Source organism: Pipra filicauda, unplaced genomic scaffold (genome assembly GCF_003945595.2).
Source record: "Pipra filicauda isolate LSUMZ 115617 unplaced genomic scaffold, ASM394559v2 scaffold72_size3293161_pilon, whole genome shotgun sequence".
Lineage (NCBI taxonomy): Eukaryota > Metazoa > Chordata > Aves > Passeriformes > Pipridae > Pipra > Pipra filicauda.
In genome coordinates this window covers 2620936-2634129 of record NW_024104898.1, presented here as the reverse complement: position 1 = coordinate 2634129, position 13194 = coordinate 2620936, and the positions used below count along the sequence as shown (strand labels likewise).

The 13194-nt window shown below is 45.3% G+C and overlaps 1 long non-coding RNA gene across 1 annotated transcript; it reads right to left on the bottom strand.

Moving 5' to 3' along the window:
• Positions 1 to 2511: 2511 nt before the first annotated feature.
• On the bottom strand, positions 2512 to 3636 carry LOC120324861. Its single transcript, XR_005566531.1, has 3 exons — positions 3487 to 3636; positions 3060 to 3173; positions 2512 to 2590 (listed from the first exon to the last, which is right to left on the bottom strand). It is a non-coding gene; the product is annotated as an uncharacterized LOC120324861 (long non-coding RNA).
• Between the last annotated feature and the right edge of the window lie 9558 nt (positions 3637 to 13194).

Sequence of the window (13194 nt, the reverse complement as noted above, 5' to 3'; positions counted from 1 at the left end):
AGCCAATGGAGACAGATTCAGAGAATGAATGGTGTCTTTACCTCCCTTCCTTCCTTCCTGCCTGCCTGCCTGCCTGCCTTCCTATCTTCCTGCCTTCTGTCCTGCCTGGCTGCCTTCTTGCCTGCCTGCCTGCCTTCCTTTCTTCCTTCCTTCCTGCCTTCCTGCCTGCCTTCTGGACATGGGACTCTGCACACTGGCTGTGCAAGCAGAAGAAGGTGTCTCCCAGTTATGATGATGACTAACCATAGGTGCAATTACTTTGGCCACTTCAAACTCATCCCACTACAATTAAAAAGGTACCTACACATCACCTAGGACATGACTGGTGGGCAGCACAAAGCAGGATTTGGCCTGGGTAGTGTAACATTTATTCCACAGGCTTTGAGCTTGTGCAGCCCTTGTGGGGGCTACTGTAGGGGAATGTGGTGCCCTTTCTGTTATGCTGAGGCTGTCAAGAATCCACTCAAGCAATGTAGCCAAGTTTATTGGAAAATCGTTGGAGGAAATCAGCTTGCAGGTTGTCTTTAAAGGCAGATGAGCCTCATTCCCCTTCTCCCTCTTCAACTGTTCGAAATTGAAACCGGCAATGCTGGGGGCTGGGGCAAGGGCCCATTTCCCAGTCCTGATTCTGACTCACAAGCAAGCCTGTCCTCCTGCCCTCCCCACAGGCTCCCTGTCTGTGGAGCAGAGATATTTACTTACCAGTGAGCACAGTTCCCCAAGCGAAAAAGTCATTGAGCTGCGGTGCTCATGCCCCTGATTCTGGGAGAGCAGACAGGTGGCAGCTGGCCAGTAAACTTGAAGAGACCCTTTGAAATGGCCCAGCCCAGCAGCCTAACTGGCTGCAGGCTGAAGTCTTCACAGTTCTCTACTGGAAGTTAGAGGAGCCGAATTATCATAAAAGGCAGAACAAGGGTCTAGTGCAGTGCCTCAAAAACCTCTGCAGCTTGTTCTGGGAATAGCTGCATGGGCAGACCTGCCAGGTCCCCTGCAAAGCCATGGACGGTGCAGCAGCTTGAGCTGGGGTCCCCATCCATAGCCAGGGTCTGACTTCCCAGCTCTGACCTGGGAAAGGACCTCTTTGGCCCAAGGCAGTGGCTGTGGCTCTCCGCTCCTCCTGCAGCAAACTAGCATCATTGCTCAGACAGAGTTGCTCCTGATGTCCTCCCATCAGCACCAAGGGAGTGAGTGGGGCTGTTGGGGGCCTGCCCTAATCGAAGGGACCAAGGCGAGTGGCAAGCAAGCAGGTAGTGTGCTCTGCCTGACCTGACCAGGGTTATTGTGGAGTGGTGGGTGGCTGTTATTCCATCACCTATGCAGCTCCAGCTCGGTGGCTCATTAGCAGGTAGGATATATTAGTAACTGTCAAACAATTGGAGAGCTAACTTGTTGGGTGAATGGATGAAAACATTTTAACTCCCACAAAAGAGGGAGAGGCGGTTATTAGCTAGTGAGACGACAATATGAAATGTCAGAGGCACAGACAGTAAGCACAACTGTTCATTATTATATTAACAGCTTTAATTTTCTGCCTTTAAACACCAGTTTCCTGTCAGTGCAATTAGATTGTGTGTGTGTGTTTAATTTAGATCAATATACTGCTGTGTCTGGAGTTTTCCTCACACATCCTCTGCGAGGCAAGAAGCAGACCAGCCAGCAGGAGCATCTTTTCTTATTGTCCTTGAGGTGAAAGGCAGTGAGTGAAGACAGTATTTAGGTGATGCATGGCCCCACAGTAGGTGAGTGTAACCTGCAGTGATTTATGAAATTCCCACAGAATGGAATGGGGAAGGGGTGACAGCATAGGAACACCTTGAAGAGGTAGACAGTACAAACAGCACATAGTAATATATTTAGCAAATTATCTTATAGACCACAGAAAATAAAGGGAGAAGGAGGGGGAGGGAAACAGAGTCTCATGCCAAGAATGACTAAAGGCCTGATTCTGATCATGGTGACACCACTCTAAGTCGGAAGTTGCTCAGATGATGTTAAACCTGCCTTGATGCTTGTAAAAGTGAGATCAGGATTTGGGCTGGATGCTCAGTGCACATTTAGAAATGGGATTTCCCTGGTTTATCCTGTTAGAGCAAGTAACAACATATTGACCTACTAGGCAAGAAGAAGGGAAGCCCAAAAAAGCGCAGGGCTTCCTGCACTGATTTCCACCTTGATTTGCCCATGTCAAGGAATTTTCAATTTCAATCGGACCTTGTGCCAAGTTCCTGCATCTCTCTAATGTTCATCCTGCCTGTTCTGCAGACACAAGGGTGCCCTTTCTGCTCACCAGGGCAGCATGCTATGCAGTTTTCACTGGTGTTTGAACCTTGGTGACTGCTTATGACAGAGCAACACTAAAACAGAGACTCTATTGCACTTTCCCCCACTTTTAGCTTTGGCCCAGGATTTCTGCACGTAGTTGCTCTGTACATTACATAGGGTATTTTACTCCTGCATGGGCTAATACATTACTCAAGGAGCTTTATTTTGAGTAGCTAATCATATTCTTTTGCTTTATTGCTCTTTATAGCACTGATCTCTGCAAGATCTTCCCTCTTCCCACTGATACTCCTGGATCCTTGAGTTTTCTCTGTGAGTTGAAATGTTTTACATTGGTTTCTCATTTACTTCAGTCCAGCCTCCAGAAGCTCTGCTATTCCATCCTCATCTCATGGACAGGGAGGAAACTTTCTGCTATGGAGAGATTCTGATAACCAAGCTTTCTCTTTCTGACCCAGTCTGCTGTCCCCATCCTGGAGAGAGGGATGAATCTCTGAGGACAAGTTGTTTTCCCCTCCTTCCTGGAAGAGGCTCCCAGGCATAAGAGGAGATGGTGACCTGTGAGTCATGTATCTCCAAGAAGCCCAGTATGAGATTAACTGAACAAGGGATCCCAGACCTAAGAGGGTGGGAGCAGGCGATTCACTAACCTTGACAGGAAACATGATCAACCCTGCTGCAGCACCATCCCAGGCATATACCATATACCAAGGGAATGCCAGAAGGACTTTGCCTGCCATGGAGATGTGCAGAAATGGCAGTGTGGGGCTGGCACTCACCCAGTACAACCAGCAGCTCCAGGCAAATGTGGCAAGGAGTACAAGCAGGAGCCCCAACACTTCAGAATGGGTACCAAAGTCTGGATGTTGGGCTTAAGATGAAAGCCTGGATCCCTAGAAATGTAATAGCCATCATGCATTACGGTACACAGGAACTGTCCTGTGAGATTGAACAAATGGTTTGTCTAGCTCAGATCCCTGGCAGTGGTCAGCAGCACAAATTCAGCCTGCAGAAATGGCCAAAACAAAGCCCTGGGCCAGGATCCAGAGCTGGGCAGGAATCTCATTTTCAGTTTCTGAATATTTGGTTGGTATTCTGATGTCATGTATCATCTAAAAAGCTTTTCTTTATTCCCATCTCCAGAATCTATCACTCCTCCTCCTCCCCTTCCCTGAGATATCAGCAATTATAAGAAAATACCAGCACCTGAAAGCTGCATCAGAAGGAAGAGCCAAGTGGCTGATAACACTTTCTGTCCAAGGAGCGGTGTTTGGTCCCAGCTTTCACCTGATACATGGCAGAGCTGACTTTCCTTACTATCCAGTTTAGGGAAATTCAGAGGCAGGGTTTAATCTCCAACCTCTTCTTCCTATAACACACAAGAGTGTAGGTAAAAAAGTCTCCCTGGATGTCTAGGCATCCCTCCTGCCCTGTCCTGAAGCTCTGGCTGGACAGTAATTCCTACAAGGAGCTGCTCTCAGCAGTTCTTCGATGGTGGACTTCGCCTTCCCATTTCAAAGTTAACAAAGTACTTGAGCCTGCACATGTTAACTTCCCATCCAGAGCATAACCCTTTCTGCTTTCCAGGCTGAAGCATAAACATTACAAATGAAATCTCCGACGGGTAAAGAACGAACAATCGCTTTCTTAATTTTTTTTTTGAAGGCACTTTAGGGCTTTTATCAGCAAAGCATTGTGTCCATTAAGAAACAAATTAAGTCATTCTGCAGGCAAGCTAAGTGCTGTTTCCCTGCCAGAATTAATACTTCCTCTTTCCGCCAGGAACGTTTAAGGGTCCCTTCCCCATGCTTGGGCTTACAGCTACTTTTAGTTCATAGTTGGAGGATTAATCAGTGGAGCTCCTTTACAGAGCTCCTGAAATAGAAATCACAAATCAGGGAGAATGGGAAGGAGCCTGGAAAGTGACAAATGTGAAATTATGTTGCACTTTGTTTGGCATCTGTATAGAGAAGATGACTGTGGTGACTTACAGGTGCTCACCTGATGTGGGGTGCAGCTGGTTCCTTTGGAAGAAGACCTCGATTTTGGGAGAGGGAAAGGCAGGCTAGGGAGGATGGAAGAATGGCTGCAAACTTTAGTACCCAGACAAGACATTGTGAGAGTTGACAGGGCTGTGTGTATGAGGAGATAGCTAGAGGCAATAGCTGAAACCAATACATTGTTCTCTGCCATCAGGAGTGGAGATCCTGATTGATGCTGGTGTGAGACCAGAAGCTATAACTTCCTCTTTCTTTTTGGACTCTCTTGACAGAGTGCCCCAAATCAAACTCTTGTAGATTCCTTTTCCTCAAATCCATAGATGCTGAGTCTCAGCCTGTCCCACTAAGTGCAAGACCAGACTGTGAGATAGTCTGTCTCATTAGTATTATCTGCCTACGCATTTAAATCTGCCAGAAGGCTTTTGGTATTTCATCCCCAGCCCATCCCCTGGTGATGTTGCAGCTGTCTGGATGTAATACAGGTGTGCAGAGAAGGAAAAATTAATGCAGTTAATTTTCATGTAAACAGTACCATTATAAGTCCCTTTATACCAGTTAAAGTGTGACTGTGGAGGAGGAGGGAATACTACTTTAATTACATCAGCTTTGAAGCTAATATAGTTAAGTCAGTATGAAAAATTATGCACAGACTATCCCTAAGGGTCTAAATTGAAACAATTTCTATTGAAGAAAAAGTCTAATAGAGAAAACCATTGACAAAATGTTGCAAAAAGATAAACCTTTTCCCAACTTCACACTTAGTACATTTTGCCCAGCTAAAACTGCTGTATGTGTCTACCTTGTGGAGCTGAACAACTACGATAGCTTATCTGAAGGGAAGACAGCTTGACAGAGCCTATCTTGGAACTTTTGCTTGCCCTGCGGTATTACTTAGAGCAGGATAAGGTGATAGCTTGGCCACTAAAAGAAAAGGCACACTACTACAAAGATGCCTGAGGCTGTTAATTAGGATTCATGACACTGTCAAGAAAGTCAAACAATTGCTGCTTGTGGTCTTTACCTGACCCTCTGTTGGGCCCCAGCATTTGTCACATTAGAGCGTCAGAGGAGTTTTGCATTACAGTGTTGAGTTTCCCCACAAACTTCATAGAATCATAGAATGGTTTGGGTTGGAAGGCACCTCAAAGATTATCTAGTTCCAACACCCCTGTCACAGTCAGGGAACCTTCCACTAGGCCAGGTTGCTCTAAGCCCCATCCAGCCTGGCCTTCACACCTTGTCTAGGCACCTGTTCCAGTGCTTTACCAACTTATGAACTTCTCTCAGAAAATCAGATCATGAAAATTTTCCAAATTAGTCTTTGGGTTTTTTTCCTAAGGCAAAGTAGAAAAAAAATTTGGTGGGAATTGCCCTCAGTTTCCAACAGTCTCAACTGCTAATGTCATCAGATGCATTAATATAACCCCCTTATCTGGGAAAGAAGGTGTGTTTGAAACATCTCCCCCCATGGTTTAGGCAGAGAACCAAAGCACCTCAAGGTGTGTGCTGATGGCAGGCACAATTCCACCCTGGGTCTAAGTGGGGGAGAGAGCAAATGCTCTGCCTAGATTTGACAGTCAAGGCACTGGAGGTATCCTGATGTGCTTTGCCACCTGCATGACCCACATCTGTCCATGCTGGGTCAACATGGAAGGCTGCAGCAGTCCTTGTCACCTCCTTTTCCCTGCAAAGGACAGTGGAATCCATCCATCAATATCTGGTTGTGCATGGAGAAAGACAACCTGCCTCTTTCTTCTCCCCAGTACCTCCCCTATTTACAGCAGGTACTGAGTCACAAGCACACGTGGTGCAGACTGTCTTGCGCAAAACTCATGGCACAAATACAGAAGTTTTATTATTTTCCTTGCACTGACTCTCTTTTAGGCAGCTGAGTCTGTTTGGTTTTTTTAACTCTGCATATTCAGGCCAGTACCTTCTGCATATCACTCCAGGGAGACATGAGCTGCCTTGCTTTTGACCATTTTCTCCTTGCTGCAAGGGATGCTTTTCTGCCAGAGGAGCTTCAAAAAATGATTCCCCCATCTCTGAAGCAGTCAAATATGGGGACAAGAGTGTGTGAAGATATTGATCAGAGGGCTGGTCCCATGCTGCCAGGCCCACATGACCATCCTCTTACCCTTCTTTTCAATCTGTTAGACAGCTGTCATCCAACTCAGAGCCCAAATATTCATCTTACTGCTGAGGTGTCATCCTTAAAACAGCCTGACATGCTGACATGGGCACTAGGGAAAACAGCCCCACATTGACATCAGACACCAAACTCGTCCATCCTGGCAAGCCAGCACCAGCATTTGACCTTTGAAGATTTATTGCCTTTCTTCTTTGCAGCTGGGGACTTGGAGAAAGGGGTGAAAAGTGAAATGGGGGCAGAGGAGTGGTGCTAGAGCTCAGCTCAGCTGGCTGTTCTGTTGACTTGCTTTTATTTAGGAGCCCTGAATTATGGTTTTCACTACTTCCTGCCCTTGCTAGTGTGGGAATGTAAACCTGCCTTTGTAAATAGCTGGAGGAACAGTAAATATTTTGTGTGTGTGTGTGTGTGTGTGTGTATGCTGTCTAAGAATAGGAAAAAAATCTTAATTGTTGTTCACTTCTTATGAGGGTATTGGGGAAGGGCCCCTACGGAAGTCAACTATGAAAAATATGAATTTCCATATGGGAATCTGAGCTCAAACATCAGATCATACAGACAGGAGGTGGCTTATATGGTACGGAAGAGAGGTAGAGGGGGAAAAGGAAGTGAATGCAATGTCACAGTGTGTTGTACAGTTAATGATTACAAGCAGACAGATCGCTAAGATCACAGTGATCTCCAGTGGAGCATCTGACACTGTGTGCAGAGAAGGAAACGACTGCACAGAGAGGAGAAAGGAGCCCCCCTGAAAAACACAGCCCTATTTGAGAGCATGGACAGTGTCTGTCCTGATGTCTGGCACTGCCTGGAGATGACTTGCCATAGGGCATATTGACGCTATACATCAGCAAGACCAAACGGGGAACTGTCCAGCTCTTTCCAGAGCACTCTCCAAACCTTAGCACAGAATTGCAGCCTCCAAATCAGCCTGACCATTATGAAAATTCAATTGCAGGTGAAGGCTCAGTAGCACTTCCCATTTCTGGCTCTGCTTCCTGAAGAATTTTTGTTACCTCTTCTTCCCCCTCCATCCCTTCCCTATGTTCCCCTTTGCAGCGCTGTGGGGAGCTACTGTGAGCAGAGAGCTTTTGAGAGCTCCTGGGTGTTGCAGTGCCAACCTACCAGACAAGAGAGGAAAATCCCGAGAGAGAAATATTTCTGAGGCCATAGAAAACAGCATCTCCTTGTTGGCTCCCCACACTCAGCACTGAAGTACACCTGGGAGCACAAGGCATGTCTGTTACCCACTATATGCACCATCTGGGAGATTTGTTCGTGCCACAGCAAAAAGTGGGGTCAGGCCCAAAAGAATGGGAGCTGTGTTTTGTCGATGCATGCCCAGCTCCTGGGATTAGAGGTGCCTTGTTCTCAGCAACTTTGAGCAGAGACTTCAAAGGCAGAGACATGTGCGGCGCTAAAGCAGCCACCCTCTGGAGAAACTGGCTTCAGTTTGGCTGACCCTGCAAGGAGTTTAAGGAGTGTCCTGTCCAAATGTGCCAGGACAAAGGACTTGGCTTGGCTTGACCCTTGATTGTAGCAGACTGGTTATTGTAAAAAGACTATTTTAATTTTTATAATGCTATCATGGCTAGGCTTCGCAAACGAAGATTTGGGAAGGGCTCTACTTACATTTGCTACAAGCGTGCTGGTGGCTAAAAAGGCAAATACGAGATAGACAAGTCCAGTTGCAAAAGGCACAGCAGAAGGACTCCTTAGGTGGTATCGTTTATAATGGTATAAATGTACATGAAACACTGCTATTTAAATATGTGGTGGAAGTTTCACAGAGTTTGAAGCAAAGGTTTCCAGGAACAGACCCCTTTTATATAAATGTTAATCCTCAAGGTCCGAATCAAGTATGGTATGGGTTGTGCTTGATGCTTCCCGTGAGGGAAGGTTATGTTTCATAAGTAGTATCTGTGATTTTTAAGGGAGCATTTGTTTGAAGACCAGTTGAACTTCGAATTAAAGTTGGAAAGATGCAACATAGCAGCTGCAGGCTTGTAAAAGCACTGTAGGTAAATACACTGTTAAGCAAGTGAGTTCTGGCTTGGTGGTCCAGTGGTGGCCCCACCAGAGGTTTGAGTAGTCCAGGCACCAAGATCAACCCCCACAGTCTTATATAGCCTTATAAAGGGAGCTTATTGGGTCCTTTTTTGCTATACTGCTTTGTCATGTTTCAAGATCACAGAAGACTATGGTGAATAATATGATCCTGGTACTAAAACTTACTGTATCTCACAAATGGTGTTTTACCATAATGAAAATTAGTCATTTGTTCCTCTTAATTTTCTTTTGCTTTGCAGCCTTGCTTTAGTTTATAATGTTGCTTTAGCTCTGGCTACTTAATTTATGCAATTTCGTCTTAAGAAAGACTTCATCAAAAGTTCTGTTGGAATCCAATAGCCTTTAGCAACCAATTCTCCATTGCCTTTTTATACAAAGAAGTCCAATCGACCAATGAAACATGATTTTCCTGTGTTGAAAATTTGCTTAATATATCTCAATCAGTGATGCTGTAATTACGTTTTAAATTTTCATTACAAAACTTGTTTGTAAGAGTAAGATGTATTGATTTGCATGAGTAAGCCTAGTGTTTCTGAAAATGGTAGACTTGGTGTTTGCTATCTTTCAGCCAACTAATTTTATTGAGAGATTATATATTTTCCTTCAGAATTTCTTTCTCAGGAGCCTTCAGGATTCTTTAACCTGGGCCATCAGAGACTGGTGATTTACAGTTCTTTAATGTAGCACATTTGTTCTAGCATTTTTTCTTCTGACACATCAATTCCTGACAGTGTCTCATCCTTACATGTAGGTTGTTAGCTCACATATAATTAAGCTTGTCCAGCATTTCCCATACTAAAATCTTATTTTTTGTTATGTAAGACCTTTTCTAGGCAGAGATTTTTCATGGTTACTCAGTCTTCGTTTTTGGAATGCATGTATTTATGACTGTTTCATCCAAAATGATGTAACAGTTTGAAGAATGAAGCCAGAAAAAAAATTATACCTCTGTCCACATTAAAAAATAAAAGTAATGTTTTTCTTTAAATGTTCTCTGTCCAGTATGCTGTGGAATTGAACACTTGGGTAGTCTCTGAGTCAGGAATATACCCTTTGTCTCTTTACGAACCTGCCCCAAATCTGGCCTCCAAAAACTGCAATTTGCACATGTCTACTGGGAATTACTTGGATTGTAGAAGCAATGTTCCCCCAAGAGTCCGTCTGTCCTCAGCATGTTTGATGCCCCAGGCTATGCAGAATTTACTGTACAAGGTCTGTAGCCATGTGGAACCAGCTTTCAAAGGCTGCTGGGGCAGCAGATTTGCACAGGAGCCTGGTGAGGTTTGGAGTTTTACCTGGGAGCTGGTAAGACCGAGAGAGAGAAGGAAACTGGGCTGGGATCTGGAGAAGGGTGAAAGACTGAGACACGATGAGCAAAGAAACTGGGCCTGGAAAATGGCCTGGGTAAGGAAAGTGGGATCAGAGGATCAGTCTGGGACTGAGACTATGAAGACTGGGACCGCGTCTAGGTGACGTTGTGATTTCCCCCTCCTGGCCACCGGCGTGGCATTTGATTGACACGGCTTCACCGGCTCTATTTCCATTTACAGCCAGTGGCACTCATAGGGAACATTTCCGCTGACCTATATTAACTGCCTGCTTAGGATGAATCATGCCCCAGGACTGCTGTGTTTTCTCTGCCTTGACGACAAAAGGCTCATCAGATGATTAGCTCAGATGGACACCTCTGTGTTGGATCAGATGGGGCCCAGGCTCACAGCCTGTGGGAGGGACGTCAGCTGCTGAACTCCCTGGGTGATTTAAACCTTCAGAAGCTCATGAAAACTGGGAATCTGCCTGTACTGCAGAGTCCTGAGCCTGTGCTGGCACGCAAACCCTCTGCAGGGCATCTCTCCATGTCACAGTCCAACCCCTGCAGCCCCTGGATGCAGAGGTGACTCCTTGGTCCTTCCATTCATCCCTTCCCCTGCAGTTGACTGGGGCTGGCTGAGTGAGGGTGTTGTGGGGCCAGTCCTCAGTGACTGAGGTTGGGTGGATGGAGAGATAATGGTGGGGAGATAACCTTGAAGAGACACTGGCAACCCTTGGATGTGGGTTGAAGAGGATGTAGGGGAGCTGGGACTAATGTGACAGGATGTCTTGGAGGCACTGATGGAAAGGGGCAGCAAGGCTTGGTGTTGCATCTGAGGAGAGGATCTGTCATGGAGCACCAGCAAGGGAGGGGAGTACAGAGAGCACAGGGAGCAAGAGAGCAGACAGGGGCACAGGAGAGGAGGAACCCAACTGTGGAGGCAGCAGAGCAAACACAAAGGAGAAAGGAAATACTGAAATGTTATTTATTAAGTTAGCACTGTCTGCCTTGTGCAGTGAATGAAACAGGGCCCTGCAGGGAAAACACTGTGTAGCCACGTAGTTAATGCATAAGGGAGCAAACTAATGGTTGCCTGAAGATCCCTGCCTTTTCCTAATTTTTCACTGTTTGACTTTGTATTGTCATTTTAATAAGTTTCGTTATGTGTCAGATGTACATACTCTGCTATAATGTTTCTGGAATGAGTGATGTGAATCCTCATTTTCACCCTGTTGCATTTCACAATGTTTCTCTGTTTAATTCTTGCTCCAAAAAGCAGCTTATCCCTCCAGCCCTTTTCTGTTTTCCCACCAGCAGGTATGAGCTTGAAGGAAAATCCAGACCTCCGACCCTGCTGCCTAGAGGCAGGAACATTGCCCACTGAATTTCACTGTCATTTAATGCCTTATCCTGGATGCAAATGCTCACGTGGTTTACAGAGCACACACTAGAGCAATAAAACACAAGCAAATCAAAGACATATTTCTGTTCTGGTTTTGTATTACCAGTTGTGTTTAATGCAGTGCACTTAAAATGGCTCTAGAATACATTAGAGTGGTTTTGATGGTAAATTTAACTGCCAAACTATTGCCTGCCTCACTGGGATCCCTTCTCATCTTCACATCCATATACTCCTTGTCTCACTTAACCACTAATGGGAAAAGGGTGAAACGTGCACCAGCCTAGCGAGAGCAAAGCCTGAGGAGTTTGGAATCATTCCTGGGTTGTTCAATATCACCCAGGAGACGAGGCTCACGCCTGTGCAATGAACATCACTAGGTTAACGTAGAAGCACTGACACTGACCTACTATTTTCTTCTTTGGCAGATCTCTCTGAATCACATGGTGCAGAAGTTCATCTGGTGATTTAAGAGTTAGCTGCCCTGATACTAAGCACGTCTGGACAGAAATGGAGATAAGAGACTATCGATATGTGCTCTTCCCTTCACGCACACAGGAAGCTGTGATGAATGTTTTAGATTCATATAACTGCTGCACAGGGGCCACCATTTTGGGGGAAAAGCCAAGGCTAGGGCTTCACCTTCAGTCCAGCTTTTGCTGCCCCATAAATAACACAGACCAATAAAAATAAAGCACAGCAATTAATTAAAAATATTATGAAAGAAACAAAAACAAGTAAAAATCCCATTTGGGAGCTTGCAACACAAATGTGAGACTAGAAACTGAATTTCAAGCTAGATGTCTGTTTCCATTGTCCATCAGAGAGAAATGCCAAGGAAAAAGCAAACAGCAGAAAGTGAAAAGCAAATGGGATTCTGAAAAGCCTTGCAAGGATAAGCTTTTGAGGCGTCCTCTATAAATCAGAGTAAGCAACATTTAGCATGCCAGCATCCATTCAGGTTAATTAGACTGAAGTCCTGTTCCATCAGCTATATGAATAACTGAAAACCACAACAGATGAGTGAGTGGTACCCACAAAGTCATAGGAGAAAAATACAAGTGGGGATGAGATGGGACTGGTAGGATTTGCACCTTCAGAGAAAAGAAAAAAGATGCCTGCATGCACTGGTCACTTGATTGTGGAGGAAATGTTCCTCACCTACAGACCACTCCTAAGAGTCTGGAAGACCAACCTTTCAGGCTGTACTGAACAATTTTGTCTTTATTATTAGCAGGTGCATTAGGAATTGCAAAGTAGAACTGTTCCACCTGGTTTAAAAAATATCTGTGAGTGGCAGAGAGGGCCTGTCCATGGTAACGCAGAGAGGATGGTGTAATGTGGTGCCACTTTGAGCACCAGAAAAAGCTGAGCTGTGGCAGGACTGGATACCAGGTCTCAAGCATGGTGACTATGCAATGCTGTACGGAGATCTTAGGTGGCAGATTGGGTGTGCCACAAAAGAGGGGCATGTTACATGAAAGTCATTTAACCTAAGGATCTTCAGAAATAACTGTATTATGGCTAGTGATGAGGAAAGGAATCAAATTTAGAGAAGATAGTGTCCCCTTACAGTAAACAGAGTTTTAATCATCCTGGAAGTGAGGTGAACAAAAGGACAGGATAGCTCAAGAAAATGGTCTGAACTGAGTCAAGCTTAACAGTGATTAAAAGCTTCTACCACTTACAGCAGTTCAGGGGATATTTGAGATGAACTGATAGATATCAGACCACAGGCATCAACATCTTTGTAGTACCACCTAATTGGCTCCCATGTTGGCAGTCTCAACAGCACTGCCATGGTTTAAAGGGGTTGTGGGAGTAAATCCACTGCTCTGGGTGGGGAACAACCTGGGGTGCTCTATCAGAACAGGGGTTGGAGGTGTAGGCAAGCTTGTCATGTCAGAGGCTTTATTTTTATTGCTCTGAGGAGAAATAAAACCTCCCAGCAATTCCAGCCATCAGCCCAGTCCTGCTCTGAGAA